The 24,334-nt window shown below is 41.4% G+C and overlaps 1 protein-coding gene across 4 annotated transcripts in view; it reads left to right on the forward strand.

Moving 5' to 3' along the window:
* Window positions 1–24,334, forward strand: part of LOC110837135 (uncharacterized) — a 61,076-nt gene that overhangs the window by 7,620 nt on the left and 29,122 nt on the right. The window contains exons 1-2 of one of the 4 annotated variants that reach the window (XM_087351609.1): window positions 1,798–2,241; window positions 19,543–19,656. The exons of 1 other annotated variant lie outside the window; for it this stretch is intronic. The gene's annotated coding sequence lies outside the window, so the exon portion shown is untranslated. Of the gene's footprint in view, window positions 1–1,797; window positions 2,242–19,542; window positions 19,657–24,334 lie in introns of those variants that run through there. 2 more of the 4 variants (XM_087351610.1, XM_087351611.1) reach the window with 2 other exon arrangements.

Consider the following 24,334-nt stretch of genomic DNA (forward strand, 5'->3'; position numbering starts at 1 on the left):
TGCGACTGCGCTCTGCGAACGAACCAAATTATGATTCTGCGCATCATAGGCTACCGAAAAGTTTCTTTGTCTTCTGCTCGAAGAACATCTGCGGTAAGCTCTTTTGAATTCGCTGTCGCGGACAGCCGAGAAGGGGTGTTGGTCTTATAGCAAGCGCTGTAGATGGGGCTAACAACCTATAAACTTTATAAGTATCATGTTACGAAATGCTATACAGAGCATCAGATGTGAACTGATATTTTGTAGCGACCTAAACATCGGGAAATGAACGCGTGATTTGGAACTAGGAAAGGTCAAGCTTATCTGGCCCAGGACTGTTGTGATCACGGTCATGAACCTTCGAGTTTCATAGTGAAGAACGGAATTTCTTGACAACCAGAGTAACTTTTAGGTTCTTTGAAAGTACTGTTGTATGTAGTTTAGTTTTTAATAAAATTTCTGGTTAATAAGACGAAGGTCCCTGAAATTAATTTATTACGGTTCGACTGCTTTGTACCTCTATCATTAAGACAACTCATCACCCTGATGATGGAGGTAGCAGGGATCTCTGAACCGTTGGTAAACTTCTACAAATCCAAAAGACAGTCATCTTCGTACTCACTGCCGTGAGAACCTCAGAACCTACTTAGAAAGGAAACTAATCTTCTATACACACGTCAATGAATGTTATATTGATTGACAGTAATGACTGAAGTACACAGAGTGTTCAAAAATATGTGTACGCACATTCATTGAATGAAATAAGATATTTTAATCATTGCGTACGTGAATTAGCGAATCTAGTGTAGGTATTTAAAATCACCACCGTTAGCTTCGTGGCACATTTGGCAGCGGTGGACAAACGATAACAAGGTTAATATTCCGTTTTAGAATAAAAATATATACGTTATTTTTTTCGGACAATCTGTAGGAACTCCGTGATTTAAAAGCGTGTTTATGACGTAGCAAGCCCCGGCTCGAACGTAAGAATATAGCCCTTTTATCAGCTCTTCATTTGAAATTAAACATCGAAACAAGAAGCAGTAAGAGTACTTATCACGAATGAGTAGGGGGCAGAAAGACGAGATGTGATGTATGAAATGATCTGCGACCATCGCTGTCAGGTTGCCAGGGTACCGTAGCTTCACGTTTTAATGCCTAAAGTGATATATTTGGTATTTACAGACCTTATTACCACGCAGAGCCATCGAAGTAAACAGTAAGTAGAAAATGTGTCGGCACATTGCACTGAAACTCTGGCAAACACGTGACTGTCGGTCAGTACTGTTTCCAGGCGGACAGGTCTGAGCTCTGACACGAGCGATCATCAAATCCCGACGACAGTATTGATTTGTAGTACGAAGCAACTCATTTCTCTTGTCAGGGTCTTCTGTTAGCTTCCTCCGTAAAGGTTTCCCCATGGGCAATTCTGTATTATTAGGTTTAGAATTAGAATGAGTGGGCAGGTACACCGGTAGAACATGGCGAACCTCTCACAAACAGAAGAAAGACAGGCCGAGGAATAAGGAACAGAAATCGGTCAGTAGTTTCCCGGTATTGGATTGTAGAGACTGAGAAAAGTAGAACATTTTAACTTCGGTAACTGTGAACCGATTTTCGCCATAGTTTCTTCAAAAACTAAATCTCACTCGCCCAACGCGGGATATACGTCCCTCGAAAGCGTTGGTCGAACTTAAAAATTCATTCGTGAAGAATATGGGCTATATAGTAAGATAAGTCTCCATGAGATGGCATCACTGCTGTATGTTGAAATCCATTTTATGCCATGCATTTATGCAACCCAACAAACACTTCAGCATTGTGGGTGGGAACATCCGGGCGTAAGGAAACTGGTTTTGTTGAATTGGATTGTTGGTTCAGGTACGAGGGCGGAACGGGGGGAGGTAGACATTCCGAGGGCCAGCTTGTCAGAGGCAACAGCTCCTCAGACTAGTCTTCAAGGTTGCTACAGTTCAACGCGGTTACGATGCAAAGGTTTTTTCTTGGAAACGAGATTCCATAAAAAGACTCACAATTCAGTTTCAATATTAGTCGGCATTGGTGTTAAAATGTGACGCGGTGTTTTTTTTAATATTATTATGTGTGCATGTTGCGTGTTGTTTAAAAAGTGACAGTTACAAACTGTGTGTGTGTGCGCGCGTCTGTTTACATGAATGTTGGTGGTATTTTTAGTGTAAAACCAACTACATTTATGGATACTTGATTTGAGAAATGGGAAATAAAAGGATGATTCGAAACAAGGTAAGCTATATTCTTTCCAAGTCATTTCTTTCCAAGGTGAATTAATATGGGACACAGCCCTATGTATAAGAACCATTCTTGATAAGGTAACATTTGCTCAACTAGCCAAGAAATTGTATCCTATTATATGCCAAATTAATCAGGCCCCTATCCTCAACACCTGTTGCTTTCAGATCCATTTTGATATCAGGTGCATATTTCATACCCATAGGTCTCTGAAGTGATGTACTGTCTCTCCTCTGTTTGTTTGTTTGTTTGTCTGTCTGTCTAAAAGCCGAAATGGAGAACCAACTGACGGAGTCCTTCTTGAGCAGCTCAGCTAATCGAGAGATGTCCCGCGTTTTATAAAATCCAAAGGCGCATTACCGTGTTCACAAGAGCACGCCTACGGATCGTTCGTGAGCCATATGAAACCAATTGACGCCCCCAAAATCGATGTTCCTAAGATGCATTTTAATATTATTCTCCTATCTATGCCCAGAAATTCAAAGTGGTGTATTCTGTTTTGGCCTTCCGACAGAAATTTTGAACGCATTTTTCATATCTCTCATTTTCGCTACGTGCACTGCCCATCATCCTTGACTTGGGTATCGTAATATCTGGTGAAGAGCACAATCTATGGAGGACCTCATCATGCAATTTTCTCCAGCCTCCCGCCACTTATCCTCCGCAGGTCCATACACTGCCCTAAGCTCAATGTTCTCAAATGCCCACAATTTGAGTTTTTCTCTGAACGTGAGAGGCCAGAGCCTCTGTCATTTTCTTTATGATTCAACGGATTCCGGTTAATTGGGACACATCAGGACTAGAACACTTTGGCCCAATTAAGCGCCTGCCCCAGTTAGGCGAAGTTCCACGTAAAGAGTTAAAAAAATGTTCTTTAAGATTTATCCCAAATAAACAGCTGCCCCGATTAACCGATGGCCCGATTAACCGGAATCTATCGTATTTTTCTTCTCCCAGTAAATTGACACTATCAGCACAGACCAGAAGCTGATGTGTTCCATTCAATTCCAGTCCTTTGTCTGCTTCGACCTTCCTGATGGCGTATTTCAAGTTAATAAACAGTGGTGATAAAACATTTCCTGCTTCAGACCACGTTTGAATAGGAAATGTACAAGAAAAATATTTACCTTTATGAATTTTAGTACAGATTTTATTTAAATACATTTTAATTAGTCTAAATAATTTCATAATTTTACCGAATTTAATAAGAATACTGTATACTTCCCTCCTAAATAAATCATGGGCCGCCTTGGAGTCTGTAGGTATGTACTCCCATTTCCTCTTATGTTTGATTTCGATATAATCGATCAGAAGCTGATCAATTATATCGAAATCCGCACTCATGATCCCGAGTAATTTCATCTACGTATGGAGTTAACATTAGATTTTCATGGATAAGTGCTACGCGGTATGGCAAAACGATGCCTAAGGACCGGCGAGCTCTGAAAAATTGGCGGACGATACAGACTGAAGGATCCAATTCACGCGGGATTTGTTAAAAGGGGAATATAGACATTCTTTTACACTTGGCTGAATTCTAAATAAAAGATCAACGAACATAAACTTGTGTGTTCATTGTAACACCAGGTAGGAGAGAGGCGGACCCCGTATCAATGCTGTCCCTCGACGCCAGCCTGCTTTGACCTAAGAATTCTTTACACTTCCAACAGCTGTTCACCTTTTCAGTATTGTTACGTCTTACTTTTGCTGTGGAATATGTAAAATTGACTGCTTTACACATTTTTACTTTCAGAATGTCAGGTACTTAAACGTGTCATTTTTCGTATTTGTGTTCGTAAAATAAAATTGCCTCTGGAATACCTCACGTCCCCTCGTATAAGTCTGTTTAGTGTCAAGTATGGGAATGTGTGTCCATAGGCACTAAACATGCAGGGAATTTTTCTTGCTGGATGTTGTCACCATTGCTTCTGTTGGCAGCAAAGGTGAATGTTTGGGAGTGTAGGTTGGCTACAACGACCTTATTAATGAGGTTATTTAAACTAGTGAACGCATGGCTTAAGGTTCATTCTTATTATGTCACCATCATCAAAAGTTCTGGAAACATGCTATTCATTAAATCATTGAGTTATGTAGAAGACTGTCCGACTAACACTGGGTTCTTGCAGAGCACAGTCCAACACACTACATCTAATGTCGCTACACAGGTATATGTTCCAATTGTAAATCGATTGTTCGATGAGGAACATAAAATTATATTTTAATTATCTTATTTGTAAATTTATATATGAATTGTGATTAGACGGACAAAAACCGAATAATTAATTAAATTTCACAATATGACGCAACTATATCATCTTGGTACTCTTATTTAATTGTATATTTAACTATTCTTATCAAGCTATGAGGTTATGTGTCGTCTTCAGGACAGACTTTGTTTAAAAACGAGAAAATCTCGTTTAATTCTGGGCAAACGATTAAACCCCAGAACTTTCGAAAACGACCTTCATGGTCCAGATGGACCCAGGAGTGACTCGAATGCCATTGTCCTCCTTGGAGAGGATGATGGTGTCGTGAATGCATTTTCCATCGTCTTTTGTCGTGCTTGCGTGATATTACGTCGTGCAGTTACGTACTTAAAAGTGTTCTAATAATGCTACACCCACTTCTAGTGTAAGGAGCAAGCGACTACACTGATTAATTTTGCACACGTGATTTGAGGAGGAAACTTGCAGCCCCAATGGGAGAACCCCTTTCTGTAACAACGTCGCAGTTTAAGGATGTGTAATTGAGTGAAACTCGTTTCTTCGCAGAACCAGAATCTATTCAGCTTTCACTTTCGAACGTACAGAATAAGAGACCTGCCATTTAACGTTTCCATAGCAACAACAACGCTAAACGTTTCTATATTCTGACTTTTTATAGATTTTTACAATTTTTTTTACCAATTTCCTTCCACTTGTCATATTTTATTCTCGTCTTCTATATGAGCTGAAGTGCTGAAAGTAAAGAGATCTCGGATTTTTTATCTTACCCTTGAAGTGGAGTTCGGTCTAATTTTAATTTCCGTTTCCTCTGTTTATTTTGTTTATTTGTAGTGTTCTGTGTGACGACAGGTCCATATGAACAGGATCCTTCCATCCTTTTCTCGGACTGGGACCTGTTCATATACGTTCTTGGCAGATGATCCAGAAGTGGTTTGCCATTGCCTTCTTCTGTGTGTGAATGGAGTAATTGTTGGGATGCCACGGAGGAAAACTCCGTGTTGCCTAGACCACGGCCTTGCCCAACACAAGTTATAAATTCGGGCACCGCCGGGGAATCGAACCCGAGACCCCAGGATTACAAGGCCAGCGTTCTAACCGCTAGACCACCTCATCTTATTATTATTTAGTGTTCTGTCTGGCGACAGGTCCATATGAACAGGATCCTTCCATCCTTTTCTCGGACTGGGACCTGTTCATATACGTTCTTGGCAGATGATCCAGAAGTGGTTTGCCATTGCCTTCTTCTGTGTGTGAATGGGATGCCACGGAGAAACCGGGGAAGCCCCCGGAGGAAAACTCCGTGTTGCCTAGACGACGGCCTTGCCCAACACAAGTTATAAATTCGGGCACCGCCGGGAATCGAACCCGAGACCCCAGGATTATAAGGCCAGCGTTCTAACCGCTAGACCATGATTGCAATTTTCCTCTGTTTATGCTTTAATAATTCGAAAATGAAATGATTTTTCTGTGGGAGCACCCATTGAAGTTTTTGGGTACTTAGAAATGCGGATTGAACCTGCAGCGTAATAATATGACAGGACCCTGATGATGGAGGCAGTAAGCACCTTAGAATGAATTCGACAATGCCATTGGTTTCGTAGTTTTGTGCGTTAAGGGGTGCGTGTGTGATAGTTACGATTGCATTTGAATGGGATATCCTGCATTGTATCCATCCGATGTAACAGTTCTCTTAATTACCCTAGCCAGAACCAGTTTCATTCCAAGTAAACGGAGGTAACCAGGATCGATTTCCGTTATAAATCTCAACCCGTCTGTGTGCAGCAGAGAGTAAATCGGGTTGTGGGAAGAAGACCGATTATTCCTTGCGTTTTAAATGAGCGCTGATAAGAAGGGAACCCCCACCTTCACTTGGGGAGGAATTTGCAATACAGGGAGCCACAAGGTCGCAGTTCCTTCATGCTCACGGTAGAATGAGTGAAAGAAGGAAGCTGCATTGTCGATTTTCTAGTTTTCGTGTCACCTTAACAGTAAAGCTTCATGCAGCGAGACGATCAAAATTTTCGCAGTTCTTCACTACGGCTTCTACGAGGCTCGTCCACAAAGTAAGTTTCCCTGGGGCCGTTTACAGAAACAAAACACAATTTCATGGAAATATTTATTGCAACAGATACAGCAAGTGTCCAGCTATTTTTCAACATATTCGCCACCGGAATTGAGACATTTGTCATACCGTGGGACCAACTTTTGAATACCTGTGTCGTAGAAGTCTGCCGCCTGGGATTGGAACCACTGTGTGACAACCATCTCCGCCTCTCTGTCATTCTCAAAACGCTGACGCTGACCGGACAGGAATTTCTTGAAGTGTAGGAAAAGATGGAAATCACTGGGAGCGAGGTCCGGGCTGTAGGGTGAATGATTAAACACCTCCCAGCTGAACTCCTGCAGGAGACTCGCTGTCCGTCGAGCCGTGTGCGGCCTAGCGTTATCACTGACCGCACTTCACAGTCGGCGGGAGCTGCAATAAGAACCTCCATCTTCAACAGCTGCAACGATGCTACTGTGAGAACGCGGGAAGTGCCGTTAGTGCATGCGCCATGCTACGTCATTGCTCTATCACGTACGCACAGTCGCTTCGCTCAATATAAGGTTTGCTAGCTGTGGGACGAGTGGGAAACTTACTTTTGGGACGCGCCTCGTATTACGTACTATCTGGGTCTGTTTACTTTCAGAACATTTGCTATTATATTTTTTTTCCCAAATATAAACGTGTTTCAAACTCCTTCACCCGACCCAGAACATGTCTGACTGCAATCACGAATATTTTTTTTTTCTTTTCAAGATTCTTTGTAGAACTGGTTGTGAAGAAAGCGATCTTCGACGGTCCAGACTGACGACGAAAGTTTTATAAATCAAGGGAACTTCAAGGTTAAATTCCACCCATTCTCTCATGTAGCACATTTCTAAAGGAACGGGCTGAGATGAATTAAGACTAAAGAAGGAGCTACAGAATACATGTGCTTTCTGAGAAAACAAATTCGAAAATATTCACTGTATGGGTCTGGGTAGAATCTGGTATATTTCAGCACTGTGTTCCAAAAGCCAGCACTGAAGTCCGAAGAGATATGAATTTGTAGTCGGAAGTTGAGTTCGTGTAATGTCGACGAAAAATGAGAGACTCTCTGACTCTAAATGTTAGAGCGACGCGGATTACATATGTTTTACTCGAGAAATCTGAATAAGGGAGATCAGTTGGCAAACCTAGATATAAATGGACGATTTTAAACTGGATCTTGAAGAAGGTGCGGACTGAATGTGGTTTAGGATGTGGATCTGTGATAGGCTGTTATGAACGTAACGATTTGTTAACCAGCTGAGCTTCTCGTGGATCAGTAACACTTTCTTTAATGGAATTACTGAATATTTCGGTTACGCATTCCATTCGGGACACTTCATCCAGTCATAGAGTTCTGACCAGAAGTAGAACTATTATCTCTGGCGCTGGAGGCAAGTTCAAACACCTTCCGCTCCGAAGCTCTGCCCCTCCCCTCACCGGTCTGTAGAAACGAGAAACAAAATTGTGGAGGTAAAAATTTAACAAGCCACAGAGCTGACCTCTAACTTGCGAGTCTCGTGAAAGTCGATAGATCCGTACGACGTTATTATAATCGATATAAAGGCTTCGTACAAATCCTTCGAGGAGATTCTCCCTTAGAGAAGCTTGAAAATAACGAAAAGTTTAAATTTAAGACTTTGAAAATGTGACATTTATTTTTACCAGGTTTTCTCTTTTTAACTTCGTGTGTGTATGTTCTCGACCACGAGCAGCTAAATGTAAAAATCGACAACGTAATAAATTTTATCCATTGTTTTGTATTGTGTGAAACTCAACCTCTCACATTAATTGATGAACATACCTGAGAATAGAACTCAGTGGAAGGTTGCTTGTGAAAACAATAGCAAACTTCCGGGTTCCATAAAAGACTGGGAATTTGACTAGCTGAGCGACTGTTAGCTTCTGATGAAGAACTCATGAACACGGATAAATTTCAGTTATACGAGAATTTAAAATTACTTATAGTGTAACACAGTTGCTGGAAGGTTCTACTTTTCTTAATATTATGCATTGACAAAGTCGATAAAGATAAAGTTAAAAAAGTAACTCGTGAAATAATCTGTCTAAATTATACGTAACTCTGCAGATGGTTGCCTTCTGGGTTGTTGCGATAACCCTCATGACGGAGGCACAAGGAACTCTGAAACGTCGGTAAACGTCTAACCAGACTACGCAGCGCAACAACCCAGAAGACAGAAATCTTCATACTCACTTTCGTGAAAACCTCAAATTTTACGTAATTAAGTGGTTAAACGTTTGTCAGAGTGAATGTGAGTGTCGGATGAGTGTCGTTCCTTGGCAACTAGCAGCGTTTCTGCTGCGGGACCGTTGAATGAGTGCGCAGCAGGTATTGTTAATCCAAATACGTCTAAAGTTATTAATTAAACAATAATTCACAAAGTATGATGATTGGAATACGAGTTTTTCAACCCAGTTCCTATGTTCCTGCTGTGTCAATATTTGAAAATTCTGTCATCAGACTTATATTTATCATTCAATTTAATTACGTTCTTTGGTTTTTAATATAATATTACTGTTTATATTTCTTCTTATTATTATTACTTTCTGTACTTCTGCGCTCGCTCGTACCCAAAAGAAACATTTAATAACACGTGATTTGATGTGTCAAGTGGTATTGGTCTGTTCTCAGTGTACTGCCATTTCGAATTTATACGTAAAAGTTTGTAAGCATTTCTAAACCTGGCACCGAGCAAACATGTGTTTGAAGCGTGTTTGCTTGAGTTCGGTGCTATTTTCTCTACAAAATTAACCGAGTTCTCTTCTGTTAAACATTCGTCGAGGTGCAACGCACCGAACTTGTGGCTTCCCGCAGTTCAATTTCGACACACAAAGTACGTCGTTGTTTTCCATCAAACCGAGATTTGTTACTCGATTTGCAATGTTTTAGTGAAAAGAAGTGGCGCCTGTATGTTATACCACGTGTCACACAAGTTGTTATTTTATATTCTTATGAAGTGTACAGTGTACAGGCCATTACACTGTTTAACCACGACGTAATTTTTAAATTTAAAGTGGAAGATTAAATGGAAGAAGGATAAGTTCAAAGAAAGATTTTATTTTAATTTAACACGTTACCAAAAAGGAGTATAATTCAGAATAAATTAACCAACCAAAATGAAGTCATATTCGGGAATAATAACAGTTTACAGTTCTGTACCAAATGTTATGGTAAATGTTAAGAAATCTGCATGTTCACGTCTTCATAAAGTGACCTCCAGGTTTTCAAAGCGGAACTTGAAAGAGTCTTAATTGTTTTCACATTCTATTAGTAACAAGTGTCAAATCGCTTTGCATTCAGTTGTGTGGTTCAGCGTATTCGTGTTTCGTTCAATCGCTCTGAGAGAGTTGTACGTTGCTACATTTCAGATAAATTGTGTATTACGAAATAATTATTATGAATATCTCGTAACGAAAATGAATGTTCTATCGGTATAGCAATTAATGTTCTGTCACACCAACAATATAATTAAGTACCTCGGATCTCGGTTTTCGTATTTGTCTTACTGTTATATCAATACGAATTCTTCGTTTAAACTTTTTTATTTTATTTTGTTTTTGTTTATTTCATTCTGTGTGCTTTTAATCTTTCCTTCCTTCCTTATTTTCCTCTCTTCCACTATCCCTTTATTCGTTAATTTATCCCTCCTGTCTTTAATTCTCCTCAGTTTGGAAATGTCTCGACTCAGCACACGTTCGGTAATGTCTGGACGCCGCTGCTGGAAGGTAGAACCAGCTGACGATGGAGGCTCCATCAGGAAACCGGTTTCAGTACCCAAGAATTTTTTTCTAACCGAGTTATGTGTTTTTGAATGAAGTGATGGAACAGTGGCTCTGGGGTTCGGACGCGTTTAAAGGAATTTTATTGGTAGCACAGATCTTACCTTCCTTCCCACGGTGAGAGAACAGATTCAAAGCTAAGTTATGGATGGCCTCTCAACGTCATCATCACGCATTGTCTGTTTCTCGGAAAAAAGATCTTTTCTTAACGCGCATTCTATGTGAGTTAAAGATACGCTTTTTTCATCCCTGTTATGAATGCCTGTGTGGTTGATCGTCAGACGATCAGCATAACGTGTACGCACTGCGTAGATCTAGCTGTGTCTAGACAGAAAACCACTGAGCCACTGGAGATGGGGTTTAAACAGGAGTCATTGGTGTAGTGTACAGAATTCCACTGTTAGGAGTACAAATAAAAGTCATAGGATGCAAAATTGAAAACGTTTGTGTTCTCCAGGCAGGTTTATCGGATAGCCATTAACGGAACTACTTTCTTAATGAAACGCTACGTATAATGTTTAGCCATAAAATATCTGACTTTTTTGGTTTAAATGTGGCGTCGTGTATCTTTCGGTCTTAATGCTGCAAACTTCATATATATTAATTTAACCCCGCGTTATGTGTCTAAACCGCGATGTACAAGTATTACCACAGTACACAACCACCGCGAAGTATCAAGACCACGGACAAACATCGAAAAAACTAAATTTTGTCTTACATGTTACATAGACGTCCTTTTCGTCATTTGTAGAGCTGATGGTTGCCAGCCAGGGCTGTCTACGTAATCCTAATAAACATAAACACAAGTACTTTTCTATGTATCTCCATGTTTATTAATAATTATTTGAAGATTTCCGTCTTCTGGGTTGTTGCGCTGTGTAGTCTGGTCGATGTTTACAAACGTTTCAGAGGTCATACTGCCTCCGTCATCAGAGTATGAAGATTTCTGTCTTCTGGGTTTTTGCGCTGTGTAGTCTGGTCGATGTTAACCAACGTTTCAGAGATCATACTGCCTCCGTCATCAGAGTATGAAGATTTCTGTCTTCTGGGTTTTTGCGCTGTGTAGTCTGGTCGATGTTAACCAACGTTTCAGAGATCATACTGCCTCCGTCATCAGAGTATGAAGATTTCTGTCTTCTGGGTTTTTGCGCTGTGTAGTATGGTCGATGTTAACCAACGTTTCAGAGGTCATACTGCCTCCGTCATCAGAGTATGAAGATTTCTGTCTTCTGGGTTGTTGCGCTGTGTAGTCTGGTCGATGTTAACCAACGTTTCAGAGATCATACTGCCTCCGTCATCAGAGTATGAAGATTTCTGTCTTCTGGGTTTTTGCGCTGTGTAGTCTGGTCGATGTTAACCAACGTTTCAGAGATCATACTGCCTCCGTCATCAGAGTATGAAGATTTCTGTCTTCTGGGTTTTTGCGCTGTGTAGTATGGTCGATGTTAACCAACGTTTCAGAGGTCATACTGCCTCCGTCATCAGAGTATGAAGATTTCTGTCTTCTGGGTTGTTGCGCTGTGTAGTCTGGTCGATGTTAACCAACGTTTCAGAGATCATACTGCCTCCGTCATCAGAGTATGAAGATTTCTGTCTTCTGGGTTTTTGCGCTGTGTAGTCTGGTCGATGTTAACCAACGTTTCAGAGGTCATACTGCCTCCGTCATCAGAGTATGAAGATTTCTGTCTTCTGGGTTTTTGCGCTGTGTAGTCTGGTCGATGTTTACAAACGTTTCAGAGGTCATACTGCCTCCGTCATCAGAGTATGAAGATTTCTGTCTTCTGGGTTGTTGCGCTGTGTAGTCTGGTCGATGTTTACAAACGTTTCAGAGGTCATACTGCCTCCGTCATCAGAGTATGAAGATTTCTGTCTTCTGGGTTGTTGCGCTGTGTAGTCTGGTCGATGTTAACCAACGTTTCAGAGGTCATACTGCCTCCGTCATCAGAGTATGAAGATTTCTGTCTTCTGGGTTTTTGCGCTGTGTAGTCTGGTCGATGTTTACAAACGTTTCAGAGGTCATACTGCCTCCGTCATCAGAGTATGAAGATTTCTGTCTTCTGGGTTGTTGCGCTGTGTAGTCTGGTCGATGTTTACAAACGTTTCAGAGGTCATACTGCCTCCGTCATCAGAGTATGAAGATTTCTGTCTTCTGGGTTGTTGCGCTGTGTAGTCTGGTCGATGTTAACCAACGTTTCAGAGGTCATACTGCCTCCGTCATCAGAGTATGAAGATTTCTGTCTTCTGGGTTTTTGCGCTGTGTAGTCTGGTCGATGTTTACAAACGTTTCAGAGGTCATACTGCCTCCGTCATCAGAGTATGAAGATTTCTGTCTTCTGGGTTGTTGCGCTGTGTAGTCTGGTCGATGTTTACAAACGTTTCAGAGGTCATACTGCCTCCGTCATCAGAGTATGAAGATTTCTGTCTTCTGGGTTGTTGCGCTGTGTAGTCTGGTCGATGTTAACCAACGTTTCAGAGGTCATACTGCCTCCGTCATCAGAGTATGAAGATTTCTGTCTTCTGGGTTGTTGCGCTGTGTAGTCTGGTCGATGTTAACCAACGTTTCAGAGATCATACTGCCTCCGTCATCAGAGTATGAAGATTTCTGTCTTCTGGGTTTTTGCGCTGTGTAGTCTGGTCGATGTTAACCAACGTTTCAGAGATCATACTGCCTCCGTCATCAGAGTATGAAGATTTCTGTCTTCTGGGTTTTTGCGCTGTGTAGTATGGTCGATGTTAACCAACGTTTCAGAGGTCATACTGCCTCCGTCATCAGAGTATGAAGATTTCTGTCTTCTGGGTTGTTGCGCTGTGTAGTCTGGTCGATGTTAACCAACGTTTCAGAGATCATACTGCCTCCGTCATCAGAGTATGAAGATTTCTGTCTTCTGGGTTTTTGCGCTGTGTAGTCTGGTCGATGTTAACCAACGTTTCAGAGGTCATACTGCCTCCGTCATCAGAGTATGAAGATTTCTGTCTTCTGGGTTTTTGCGCTGTGTAGTCTGGTCGATGTTTACAAACGTTTCAGAGGTCATACTGCCTCCGTCATCAGAGTATGAAGATTTCTGTCTTCTGGGTTGTTGCGCTGTGTAGTCTGGTCGATGTTTACAAACGTTTCAGAGGTCATACTGCCTCCGTCATCAGAGTATGAAGATTTCTGTCTTCTGGGTTTTTGCGCTGTGTAGTCTGGTCGATGTTTACAAACGTTTCAGAGGTCATACTGCCTCCGTCATCAGAGTATGAAGATTTCTGTCTTCTGGGTTGTTGCGCTGTGTAGTCTGGTCGATGTTTACAAACGTTTCAGAGGTCATACTGCCTCCGTCATCAGAGTATGAAGATTTCTGTCTTCTGGGTTTTTGCGCTGTGTAGTCTGGTCGATGTTTACAAACGTTTCAGAGGTCATACTGCCTCCGTCATCAGAGTATGAAGATTTCTGTCTTCTGGGTTGTTGCGCTGTGTAGTCTGGTCGATGTTTACAAACGTTTCAGAGGTCATACTGCCTCCGTCATCAGAGTATGAAGATTTCTGTCTTCTGGGTTGTTGCGCTGTGTAGTCTGGTCGATGTTAACCAACGTTTCAGAGGTCATACTGCCTCCGTCATCAGAGTATGAAGATTTCTGTCTTCTGGGTTTTTGCGCTGTGTAGTCTGGTCGATGTTTACAAACGTTTCAGAGGTCATACTGCCTCCGTCATCAGAGTATGAAGATTTCTGTCTTCTGGGTTGTTGCGCTGTGTAGTCTGGTCGATGTTTACAAACGTTTCAGAGGTCATACTGCCTCCGTCATCAGAGTATGAAGATTTCTGTCTTCTGGGTTGTTGCGCTGTGTAGTCTGGTCGATGTTAACCAACGTTTCAGAGGTCATACTGCCTCCGTCATCAGAGTATGAAGATTTCTGTCTTCTGGGTTGTTGCGCTGTGTAGTCTGGTCGATGTTAACCAACGTTTCAGAGATCATACTGCCTCCGTCATCAGAGTATGAAGATTTCTGTCTTCTGGGTTTTTGCGCTGTGTAGTCTGGTCGATGTTAACCAACGTTTCAGAGATCATACTGCCTCCGTCATCAGAGTATGAAGATTTCTGTCTTCTGGGTTTTTGCGCTGTGTAGTATGGTCGATGTTAACCAACGTTTCAGAGGTCATACTGCCTCCGTCATCAGAGTATGAAGATTTCTGTCTTCTGGGTTGTTGCGCTGTGTAGTCTGGTCGATGTTAACCAACGTTTCAGAGATCATACTGCCTCCGTCATCAGAGTATGAAGATTTCTGTCTTCTGGGTTTTTGCGCTGTGTAGTCTGGTCGATGTTAACCAACGTTTCAGAGGTCATACTGCCTCCGTCATCAGAGTATGAAGATTTCTGTCTTCTGGGTTTTTGCGCTGTGTAGTCTGGTCGATGTTTACAAACGTTTCAGAGGTCATACTGCCTCCGTCATCAGAGTATGAAGATTTCTGTCTTCTGGGTTGTTGCGCTGTGTAGTCTGGTCGATGTTTACAAACGTTTCAGAGGTCATACTGCCTCCGTCATCAGAGTATGAAGATTTCTGTCTTCTGGGTTTTTGCGCTGTGTAGTCTGGTCGATGTTTACAAACGTTTCAGAGGTCATACTGCCTCCGTCATCAGAGTATGAAGATTTCTGTCTTCTGGGTTGTTGCGCTGTGTAGTCTGGTCGATGTTTACAAACGTTTCAGAGGTCATACTGCCTCCGTCATCAGAGTATGAAGATTTCTGTCTTCTGGGTTTTTGCGCTGTGTAGTCTGGTCGATGTTTACAAACGTTTCAGAGGTCATACTGCCTCCGTCATCAGAGTATGAAGATTTCTGTCTTCTGGGTTGTTGCGCTGTGTAGTCTGGTCGATGTTTACAAACGTTTCAGAGGTCATACTGCCTCCGTCATCAGAGTATGAAGATTTCTGTCTTCTGGGTTTTTGCGCTGTGTAGTCTGGTCGATGTTTACAAACGTTTCAGAGGTCATACTGCCTCCGTCATCAGAGTATGAAGATTTCTGTCTTCTGGGTTGTTGCGCTGTGTAGTCTGGTCGATGTTTACAAACGTTTCAGAGGTCATACTGCCTCCGTCATCAGAGTATGAAGATTTCTGTCTTCTGGGTTTTTGCGCTGTGTAGTCTGGTCGATGTTTACAAACGTTTCAGAGGTCATACTGCCTCCGTCATCAGAGTATGAAGATTTCTGTCTTCTGGGTTGTTGCGCTGTGTAGTCTGGTCGATGTTTACAAACGTTTCAGAGGTCATACTGCCTCCGTCATCAGAGTATGAAGATTTCTGTCTTCTGGGTTGTTGCGCTGTGTAGTCTGGTCGATGTTAACCAACGTTTCAGAGGTCATACTGCCTCCGTCATCAGAGTATGAAGATTTCTGTCTTCTGGGTTTTTGCGCTGTGTAGTCTGGTCGATGTTTACAAACGTTTCAGAGGTCATACTGCCTCCGTCATCAGAGTATGAAGATTTCTGTCTTCTGGGTTGTTGCGCTGTGTAGTCTGGTCGATGTTTACAAACGTTTCAGAGGTCATACTGCCTCCGTCATCAGAGTATGAAGATTTCTGTCTTCTGGGTTGTTGCGCTGTGTAGTCTGGTCGATGTTAACCAACGTTTCAGAGGTCATACTGCCTCCGTCATCAGAGTATGAAGATTTCTGTCTTCTGGGTTGTTGCGCTGTGTAGTCTGGTCGATGTTAACCAACGTTTCAGAGATCATACTGCCTCCGTCATCAGAGTATGAAGATTTCTGTCTTCTGGGTTTTTGCGCTGTGTAGTCTGGTCGATGTTAACCAACGTTTCAGAGATCATACTGCCTCCGTCATCAGAGTATGAAGATTTCTGTCTTCTGGGTTTTTGCGCTGTGTAGTATGGTCGATGTTAACCAACGTTTCAGAGGTCATACTGCCTCCGTCATCAGAGTATGAAGATTTCTGTCTTCTGGGTTGTTGCGCTGTGTAGTCTGGTCGATGTTAACCAACGTTTCAGAGATCATACTGCCTCCGTCATCAGAGTATGAAGATTTCTGTCTTCTGGGTTTTTGCGCTGTGTAGTCTGGTCGATGTTAACCAACGTTTCAGAGGTCATACTGCCTCCGTCATCAGAGTATGAAGATTTCTGTCTTCTGGGTTTTTGCGCTGTGTAGTCTGGTCGATGTTTACAAACGTTTCAGAGGTCATACTGCCTCCGTCATCAGAGTATGAAGATTTCTGTCTTCTGGGTTGTTGCGCTGTGTAGTCTGGTCGATGTTTACAAACGTTTCAGAGGTCATACTGCCTCCGTCATCAGAGTATGAAGATTTCTGTCTTCTGGGTTTTTGCGCTGTGTAGTCTGGTCGATGTTTACAAACGTTTCAGAGGTCATACTGCCTCCGTCATCAGAGTATGAAGATTTCTGTCTTCTGGGTTGTTGCGCTGTGTAGTCTGGTCGATGTTTACAAACGTTTCAGAGGTCATACTGCCTCCGTCATCAGGGCGACGACCTAATGATTCATCGCCCTGATGACGGAGGCAGTATGACCTCTGAAACGTCGGTTAACATCGACCAGACTACACAGCGCAATAACCCAGAAGACAGAAATCTTCATACTCACCGCTGTGAGAACCTCAAGTCTTACATAATAATTATTTATACGTACGTATTAAGTATCTTGCTCTGTGTTCGTCTTCGGTTCCCCTAACCTCACTTTTCCCCGTGAGGTTTGAACTTCGCCATTTGTTCTGATCTGCGGAACACGGTTTGAGAACCGCTCTTTGTGAATCAAATGGACTGCTCTCGGCTTGTGCGAGGTTCTGCTCCAGACTGCTCTGAAGCTGCGATCTTTTCATCTTGTCACGGGCCTTGATTGATCTCCTGCCAGTGAACCGTAGCAAACGGAGTGCCACTTTTATCGACGATGGTACTTAGCGTGCTTACTGACTTCAGTCAGAAAATGAAAATGAAAATCACACACTTCGTTTCCGGCCAACAGTCAGTTCAGCCCCCAAGTCACGGCTCTGTTAAACCGACTGAACTGTCACGTGCCAGTGCCTTGGTCTATTACAATGCCGAAGGACAGTAAATTGAACGTTTTGCATATTGCCAGCTGCTTTCACTGGTTTCAGCCATGTCCGACCCGCCTAAGGGAGATGTAACAGCTAGAATGGGATTATTTCATGTAGGCAAATGACAAGCTAAATAATTTGAACTGTTCTCCAAGTATTAGGCCCACTTTGGTGATCAGGAGCGCGGGGGAACCTATCACGCAAGGCAACTTGAGAATTGTCCACCCATCCATGTGTTGTTTAATTTGTAAGTTACACCCTCTTAATAGTTCTGTTGCTAACATGTGTTTGCTCCTCCATTATATGTGGAAAATATAAATTTTCCACGCATAAACCAAAATATACTTGTAGATGTTCTTGTCAAATCGCCAATAGACTGCATGAGATTTATGGTTCTTAATACAGCGAGTATGAAGATGACTGTGTTTTTCGATCTTTTGGTGTAGTCAGGTGGACGTTTACTGATGCTTAAGAGCTGCTTTCGGCCTCCATGATCAGGGGTCGTGCCCTGTCATATTTTATCTGAAATTGGAATAAGTTAAATTGCGTCTTGGTTTAATAATAGCAGAGGTGTCCTTACACTTTCAAGGATTAAACAGCCCGAAGAGATGTCTGAGGCACTTCGTCTAATTCATTATTTTAGTACGTTAAGATCTGAAGAAATGGTTCGTGACTTGGGTCTGTCTAATGCTCCCTTGGCTAGGATAATAACCATTGAGGAATTTCTTCGCATGGTCTTTGCGTCTTTGTTAAGCATGCACACGAATACCACAGATTGTATGCTGTGGAGGCGTTGCTAGCACGTAAGCTGCCAGCTTTGAGAACACTGAACGTACTTTAAAGGTGCTCATATTTGGGATTCTCTGAGATGAAATGTTCATACTTGACAAGCCAGAAATAATTTGCGACCGCGTTCTTAATTGGATTTGGAAATCTTCCTGTCCCATGAGATGCAACATCTTAAGTCGGCGAAGCCAGGGAAATGACGTTCCTAAATATGTACCGAAAGATTCGAGGTTTTCACTGCGGATAGGATGATAATGATGATTTTCTGGATGTTGATGCCGTATAATCTCGTAAGAAGACGTTTCTTAGAAACATATGGTCTTCATATAGATAGCTGAAGTGGAGGAATTTGTGGGTTAGAGCAAGGTAAGGAAGGCTGACGGACTGGACCAATCAGATACGAGGAATGAGGGTGAAAGATTCTAGCCAATAGGGAGTCTCCTCGCATTAACACTTCAGACCTGAAGATGCAGTTAGAATGTCTGTCAGAAACGTTGATACAATTTTAACTACGATCAACGAATGTGCTATATGGTCTTCCTATCAGTTGCCAAAGCAAACAGAACACGAAGATGTTCTCTTTACCGGCAAGCTTACACAGATTTACAGTTCCAAACTCGGTCTGTCTTATGTTCTTTGTGAGGGAACAAATTTCATGGGAAATTTCGAAAAATTCTGTCCAGCATACTGCCCTAATCGAAAACGCATTTGGAGCATGGGAATTATTCGTTATTAAAATGAACCAGTCAGTCAAAATCACTATGATATCTATAACTCTTACAAATTCAAAAATTAAATAAGTAAAAAATATATAAAATATTTAAAGCTAGCGTTAAGTATACTTTTGTGACCAATTGATGTCTGTGAAGAGGGAAATGCCGCCATTACAATATATTTGATATATATAGATTTTAAGTTACTTACATATCGACCTGCCAATCGAGATTCGGACAATTTAAGTGTTCAGTAACGATGCAGAAATTATCTTTTATTATTTGCAAAATGAGAGATTCATTCCAAAATTTTGGTCTAAAACCTCGTAGAAACAGACTTAAAAGGAATGGAATTATTTTAAGATGAATCTTGCAGAGAGAGAATGTGAAAGAGTAGACTGTATGCTAATGCTACCTAACTGTAGCTTCTGAAATAGCGTTGTGGAATGGTAATCCTACGCGAATGTTATCCTTCGATTGCCAGTGTTGACACCCATTCAGAAAGTAGGCCATTAAAATTGCGGAAATAAATGGTACATTGTCTTTCTTCATAAATCATGAACCACGCCCTCACTACTCTGGCCTGTTAGGAGCTCTACAAGTTCTGAATAATAGTTTCAGAAACTCCCGGTGCCTTCATATATCAAGCATGTGAATTTCTCTTTATTCTTTCAGAAGAATTGATGGTGAGAAACCACTTCTGCAGTCCACAGGAAGAACCCGAAGTTGCCTGTAATGTAAACCACCAATATCGTAACTTCTCGTGGGAAAATGACACTAATCATTCAGGTACATTCCCCATGACATAACCAGAAATTGCATCCATAATTCATTTTCGTAAAGAAAGGCGAGAATATGAAGAATCATTAAAATAAAAAATAAATAAAAATTTAATAAGAAACTTCTTGAACAGCCTTGGGCTGATGGAATGCACCACAGGACAATGGACTTTGTTAGGTCGACTGTACAAACTTCGTAACTAACTGGTTAACCAGTGAACAAACACGTGATACTAAACATAATGATAATCAATATGGAGATGGCAAATTTTTATGACAACGGCGGTAAATTTAATTTAGGTGAGTGAGTATTTGATTTGTAGCGTCGTGAAAGCTGTTCGAAATTTACATGGGGGCAGAGGAATCCATCCGTCGAAAAATCTTTTTAAAAAATAAACCTCTGGTTCAAGAATCAGTAGGAGACGTTCAGGCAGTTTATTTTTAATGGAACAGTCATTAATATTTGAAGGCGCTCATACGTTATTCCGCCTTGAAATAGCTGTTCTGCAGTGTTTATGCTATACTTCAAAGAAACACTTCAACAAAAGCAATTTAAAATATTCGTCTTCTTTCCAAAGTTTCCTTGTTATGTTTCTTAAAATTTATTTTATTGTTACATTGTATGTACATTTGCTTATAATAAAAAAATTATTTGAAATTATTAATTAACTTATGCAGACGGAGTATGACGTTTCTTGGTCTTGGGTTGGTACATACAGAAAGGCAGAAATGATTCGTTTTAGTGTCCGATTATGTCTTTAATTTCAAACTAAACGAAAAATGTCTTTCATCAGAAGTAAATATTTCTGTTGTCTAATTTTAGCTGAAGAAATTGTCGATTGCACTGTTATGTTATGTTACGAATAATATCAGGAGAGAAGTGCATTTCCTTGAGGTGCCCGAAGAACTTAATTTTACTGAAAGAAACACGCGAGAAGAAGTAATTTCTTTGTCTGTACATTAATTTGTTATTGTCGTTAGAAAGGTTGGCGTATTGTCAAAGTGTTATGTGATGTTTAAAATCTTTTAGAAATTAGTATCCCAAGTATTATTTATATTTATTTAGTGTTCTGTCTGACGACAGGTCCATATGAACAGGAACCTTCCATCCTTTTCTCGGACTGGGACCTGTTCATATACGTTCTTGGCAGATGATCCAGAAGTGGTTTGCCATTGCCTTCTTCTGTGTGTGAATGGAGTAATTGTTGGGATGCCACGGAGAAACCGGGGAAGAAGCCCCCGGAGGAAAACTCCGTGTTGCCTAGACCACGGCCTTGCCCAACACAAGTTATAAATTCGGGCACCGTCGGGAATCGAACCCGAGACCCAGGATTACAAGGCCAGCGTTCTAACCGCTAGACCACCGCGGCTATCCCAAGTATTAGCACCTAAGTAATTAGACCTTCAGAAAATATCAATCACTTTACATGCAACGCGTTGAAAATGTGTTGACAAATGAGCATCATTGTGACCTAGCACTGTAGAGAGCAGCACAGGATAGATTTTGAAAACAGATTAACGAAAAATGAATCCGTTCTTAAATTTGGTTTCATTTTTGTGTGGGAGGTCTTCATCGTCCTTGTCATTGTCATCATGTTCTTTACATTTAAAATTATCAGTTTTACTTAAGTGGATGTAGAAATAAAATACTCTGAGAAACCTGCGTCATATTTGCTTTGTCCTTTAGGAATGTAATGTGGCCGCAAATTGGCTAAAGACTGTGGTCCCAAAGAACTATCAATCAACCTGAGCTATGTCCCGTGGGTAAACAAGTCAGAAAAGTTGAGTCGACCACTGATAAGAAAGATACAATTTAACTTGTTCAATAAGTTTTATAACGAGTCGTAAATTTTTCTGTTCGTGAAAATGTGATAACCGCTTGAAATTCTGACTGTTAGACGAAGATAACAAATAAACTACTGGAGTTATCGAATTGTAATTTTGTACGGAGATAACCCGAGGAACATGTTACCTCCCTACTTCAGGGTCGACCATAATTTAAAATTACATAGAGACGGTGACCTCGACATTACGGAAAATTTATACTAAGCTAATGAATATTAAGCACAGAAATTAATTTATAAATATTAGAGTAATTATTAATATATAGTTTTTTTAATACAAAAGTCTTGTTAATCATACCATATGGACTGAGAGGTATTTCAGTGAAAGTAGGCTACATAATCTCTTTCCAGAACTTCGTGTCTTGAAGGCAAGCAGATGAAATGTGCAATGTAAACTCCGCTGATAAGGGAACTTTTAGAGTCCCTGGTTGCCACGCCCTTCGTAACTCACCACCACACCCTTCTTACCCCAGTCGAAGTCGGCGGAGCTCCCTAGACGATTTGGATAACGATTCGTTCCTTTAAATGTCCAACAGTTAATCAGCAGTTAGATGGGGGATTTTACTTCTTACTATTCTTATATAATTCTACTTCAGATTAATTAACTCCTGATATCTTTTAACATTCTGTCTTTAAAACAAAAAGCCTGTGATACCAAAAGATGGCTTGCAAGTCCATGTTCGAGGTGCACAGTGATGGACCATCCATATTTATAAGCGTACGTAATTTATTTTGGCGGAAACTAATCGGCAGGCGGTTTTCTGTTCGGTGTTGCCCCCTGTTGCTTTATGAAACAGTAAGTTTTTCTCCTTTCAAACTGGAATTTACGGCACTTTATACCTGCAGTATAATATCAAGATTCCTGCGCGGTTCCCAAAGTCGGAGGTTCTTAAGATGTTCAGCCTAACCAACTAAATGAAGCAGACCCCTTCTTGACAATATGATGCTGGCCTTGTAATCCTGGGGTCTCGGGTTCGATTCCCGGCGGTGCCCGAATTTATAACTTGTGTTGGGCAAGGCCGTGGTCTAGGCAACACGGAGTTTTCCTCCGTGGCTTCCCTACAATTACTCCATTCACACACAGAAGAAGGCAATGGCAAACAACTTCTGGATCATCTGCCAAGAACGTATATGAACAGGTCCCAGTCCGAGAAAAGGATGGAAGGATCCTGTTCATATGGACCTGTCGTCACACAGAACACTAATAACAATAATAATAATAATAATAATAATAATAATAATAATAATAATTCGCTGAATCGAATTCCCCGCGATTTATGCAACCCAAATGACCATTGTCGGGTTCACAATATTCCGTCATTAAACTCTGTCCAGAGACAGATTAATCCAGTCCACATACTCGTACCCTATTCCTGATTTTCTTTGATTAGTTCAGCATCGTCCTCTTAACACTTGGATTTTCCAGATGTTCTGCTCCCTTCGCATCGTCATCGTGTTAATGGCATTACTGCAATTTGATTTGTGAAGTGAAATGGTCATAAACACAAAACGAACGCGAACGTATGACTAGGAAACATTCTCTTGAGCTCTAAAGGATTTACGACAAATGTGAAGGCGAAGTTATCCTTTCTTTTTAAGAACCAAGCCGTGAAGGTTTATAGGGGAGCGGAGTTCTTAACCTCGTCACTAGATGGCTGTGAGTAGTTAGCTTCACGCCCCGACCACTTTACACCCGGTGAGAGATCGCTGGTAACCACTGGATAAGAGGATATAGTGGCTGGGTGAGCCAAGAGCGATTCTGGACCCAGTGGCGCTAGGGAGAATCTCTGTCCCTGTAGGAGATCGAACCCGTGACGTCGATCCCACAGTCTAGTCACTACACTGACTGGTAGTTTTAAAATTTAATTTATTTTCAGCCAAATTGACGCTGATGTTACAATACGTAAACCTTTCCTTATCTTACGGTGCAGTTGGCAACCGTGCTTCGACGATACATTGATTTCGGTCTTCTTGTTTAGAGCGTTAGGCATTGTGTTCCACTGGCGGACTCTCACGTAGATACGTAACAATTGAAACCGCTGAGTGTGACAGCTCTTATCATGACGTGAATTTGAACGAGAACGTCGTCTACTCTACCACGTGATCTGAAGATTCACAGCAACTTCCCCTACGAGTTCTGGAGTAGCGGTAGACTGCAAGAGGTTTGGCGTTGGGAGCCTTGTTTGCTTTGTTTAATTCAAGCCTACTTTAGTTCTGACGAAGAAATTAAGGGGAGTAACAAAGCTCAAGAGGAGAGCCAGAGAACTGTACGAACATGGTTGTCTTTCGTGTTCTTACTCCGTGTAGCCTAATAGAAGTTTTCCTCAGTCCCCAAGAAAGTACATGGGTGGCTCGTTATCACGATGGCGAAGTTACTGATTATTTTCCATCTTACCATCTGTTTTATCTTCACCTAAGAGTCTAGCGGTTAGAACGCTGGCCTTGTAATCCTGGGGTTGCCCGAATTTATAACTTGTGTTGGGCAAGGCCGTGGACTTTTCCTCCTGGGGCTCCCCCGGTTTCTCCGTGGCATCCCAACAATTACTCCATTCACACACAGAAGAAGGCAATGGCAAACCACTTCTGGATCATCTGCCAAGAACGTATATGAACAGGTCCCAGTCCGAGAAAAGGATGGAAGGATCCTGTTCATATGGACCTGTCCTCAGACAGAACACTAAATAATATAAGAGTCAAAGTCTAAGGAAGCCCCACAAAGATTTATAATACGACTTAAAGCATTATTATTAGCATTATTATTATTATTATTATTATTATTATTTATCGCTTCGACGATTTGCCACTTCAAATACACATTTAATTTAACCCAATAAAATACATTAG

This window comes from Zootermopsis nevadensis, unplaced genomic scaffold (genome assembly GCF_977971745.1).
Source record: "Zootermopsis nevadensis isolate Lab colony 2312 unplaced genomic scaffold, Znev_1.0 Znev_ptg000019l, whole genome shotgun sequence".
Taxonomy (NCBI): Eukaryota; Metazoa; Arthropoda; class Insecta; order Blattodea; family Termopsidae; genus Zootermopsis; species Zootermopsis nevadensis.